Here is a 3,399-nt window from a genome sequence, read left to right as displayed (position 1 = left end):
GCCCCGGAGGTACCGCCGGCGGGCGACGGACTTGGTGAAATCATTCGGTCGTCCGGAGGTGTCGCTCGTCCCGGAGGTGCCGTCCGTCCCCAAGTTGACGCCGGCCGTTATGTGGTGCCGCACGTATAATCACGCCCGTAACGAGCCGTCTCGGTTGCCGCGCGCGTGATTTCGCATCGGGCGAGTGTTCCGTACCGTAATCGCGGTCACCGCAGCTTGCGTGTTGCGTATCATCCGTAATAATTCGAAATATATGTCTGCGACACGTGGGTTTGAGAGACACGTTTCGAGTTAGTAATCGGACAGCGCCCTCATGTCGAGCGAGCGCCGAATAGTAAGTAACTTTCGTCCGAAACGTTTTTACGTAGCTCTCCTCGTTGCGGCGCCGTAAATCGTCGTTAAGTGTTCCGGAGGTACCGCCGGCGGTCGTCTGACTTCGAGAGATCATTTGGTCGTCCGGAGGTGCTGCCCGTCCCGGAGGTGTCGCCGGTCGGCCGTGGTTCCCGGAGGTGTCGCCCGGCCCGGAGGTGTCGCCGGTCGGCCGTGGTTCCCGGAGGTGTCGCCCGGCCCGGAGGTGTCGCCCGGCCCGAAGGTGCCGCCCGGCCCGGTGGTGCCGCCGGTCGGCCGTGGTTCCCGGAGGTGTCGCCCGGCCCGGAGGTGCCGCCCGACCCGGAGGTGCCGCCCGGCCCGGAGGTACCGTCGGTGCTTATACCTTATTGTCCCGGCATTTCGTTTGTTTCCTTCTTAATTAATGCTAATTATCGTTGTTTGACATTCGCCATACGGCTATCGTGATAATATTTTATCGTACAATAGGACTTTTCGATCGTTCGCTCTCCGCGACTATGTCTCGATTGAACGCGCCTTTCGGCGCTCGCGCTCGCATACGGCCGTGCGTAGGACCGTGCGTCGCCGACCGCCTGGCCGGCCGGTTGGGTACTAAGAGATACGTCGCGCTCGGCGCGTCGAACGAGTCGAGCGAGTCCGGACGAGTCGTAAACGTACTTTCTCGAGTCTCTCGCCACTCCGGCGTGTTTCGACCGCTCTCCGTACCGTCGCCGACCGCTTGGCCGGTCGGTTGGGTACTATAAGAGGTAGGAGAGATTAATATTGTACGTGTCGCGCTCTCGACGTTGACAAACGAAGAATCGCCCGAACGGGTCGAGAACGGATTTTGTCGAGTCGCGACTCTGACACGGAGAGAACATTTATATAAAATGTTTGATTTGGAAACCACGAATATATAAAATAATATACGATCGTCGCAGAACGCGCCGCCGCCAAGTCTTCTCATGCTTGGAGGTTGCGTGTCTCGCGAGAACGTACGTTCGACTCTCGCGTCGTCTCGTATTCCTCTTCGCCGGGGATTACGGTGCGGCTCTTCTCGTTCGTCGCCGAACGCGCGCAAAATTAACGCATACTTATTTATTACGAGCACAGCATTGCCACAAGTCGGTGTCGCAAGACCGAATGGCTCTTATGTGTCGCGCACGCCTCTAGTGTGTTGGCCGCGCGGTTCCCTCTCGTTTCGTACGCAGCAGCGGAATCGTCGCGCTTACCGAGCATCTACTCCACGGATACGAGTTTGCGGGAAGAGTTGCTTCTTCCCGCTCGCTTTGTACGCCGTAGCGAAATCTTATTGCTGGTCGTGTGCGGTTAAACGCGTACGAACCAGACAGAACAGTCCTCGACGTCTAAGCATCGCCATCGTCGATCTAGCGTCAGGGTGAATCGCGCGGTCTCTCGAGACCGCGCATCATAACATTTGGGAGAATAAGAACACGAGTATTTTGATCTTGTGGATTTTTGAACGGAGAGAAGGAGGAAGAAGAGGAGAGGCGGCGGCGTCGGGGGTTTACTCTCGCCTCCGTCGTTCTCTCGTACGCTTTACATAATAGCGTTAAACACAGCAGAGTGTCGCCGACCGGCTGAGCAAGACCAGCGGCAAATAAAATGGCACATACGAGCGTGTCGCGCGCGCGTCGGTGTTTCGGCATCGAACGCGCGCGCGCGCGAAAAAGAGCTAGCGACGAGTCTTCGGGCTCGCTCGCGAGTTACTCCCTTGCGAGTAACCGAACACGAAGCTCCCTGGTTGGTCCTGCCAGTAGTCATATGCTTGTCTCAAAGATTAAGCCATGCATGTCTCAGTGCATGCCGAATTAAGGTGAAACCGCGAATGGCTCATTAAATCAGTTATGGTTCATTAGATTGTACCCACATTTACTTGGATAACTGTGGTAATTCTAGAGCTAATACATGCAAAACAGAGTCCCGACCAGTGATGGAAGGGACGCTTTTATTTGATCAAAACCAATCGGTGGCGGGCGGCTCGCCGTTCGTCCACCGTTTATTTTGGTGACTCTGAATAACTTTGTGCTGATCGCACGGTCCTAGCACCGGCGACGCATCTTTCAAATGTCTGCCTTATCAACTGTCGATGGTAGGTTCTGCGCCTACCATGGTTGTAACGGGTAACGGGGAATCAGGGTTCGATTCCGGAGAGGGAGCCTGAGAAACGGCTACCACATCCAAGGAAGGCAGCAGGCGCGCAAATTACCCACTCCCGGCACGGGGAGGTAGTGACGAAAAATAACGATACGGGACTCATCCGAGGCCCCGTAATCGGAATGAGTACACTTTAAATCCTTTAACGAGGATCCATTGGAGGGCAAGTCTGGTGCCAGCAGCCGCGGTAATTCCAGCTCCAATAGCGTATATTAAAGTTGTTGCGGTTAAAAAGCTCGTAGTTGAATCTGTGTCGCACACCGTCGGTTCACCGCTCGCGGTGTTTAACTGGCGTGATGTGGGACGTCCTACCGGTGGGCTTAGCCTCGCGAGGGACGGCCCAACTAATATCCCGTCGCGGTGCTCTTTACTGAGTGTCGAGTCGGGCCGGTACGTTTACTTTGAACAAATTAGAGTGCTTAAAGCAGGCTACCTTCGCCTGAATACTGCGTGCATGGAATAATGGAATAGGACCTCGATTCTATTTTGTTGGTTTTCGGAACCCCGAGGTAATGATTAATAGGGACAGATGGGGGCATTCGTATTGCGACGTTAGAGGTGAAATTCTTGGATCGTCGCAAGACGGACAGAAGCGAAAGCATTTGCCAAAAATGTTTTCATTAATCAAGAACGAAAGTTAGAGATTCGAAGGCGATCAGATACCGCCCTAGTTCTAACCATAAACGATGCCAGCTAGCGATCCGCCGAAGTTCCTCCGATGACTCGGCGGGCAGCTTCCGGGAAACCAAAGCTTTTGGGTTCCGGGGGAAGTATGGTTGCAAAGCTGAAACTTAAAGGAATTGACGGAAGGGCACCACCAGGAGTGGAGCCTGCGGCTTAATTTGACTCAACACGGGAAACCTCACCAGGCCCAGACAAAACCAAAGAAAATTA

General features: G+C 54.7%; 1 pseudogene; it reads left to right on the top strand.

Annotated features, from left to right (window-relative positions):
- Positions 1–2,085: 2,085 nt before the first annotated feature.
- On the top strand, positions 2,086–3,399 carry LOC114940814 (small subunit ribosomal RNA; annotated as a pseudogene; the record flags this gene model as incomplete).

Source organism: Nylanderia fulva, unplaced genomic scaffold (assembly GCF_048542155.1).
Source record: "Nylanderia fulva isolate GAGA-0341 unplaced genomic scaffold, ASM4854215v1 Scaffold69, whole genome shotgun sequence".
Lineage (NCBI taxonomy): Eukaryota > Metazoa > Arthropoda > Insecta > Hymenoptera > Formicidae > Nylanderia > Nylanderia fulva.
Note: the sequence above shows the minus strand (reverse complement) of the source record. Positions and strands in the feature narration are given on the sequence as shown.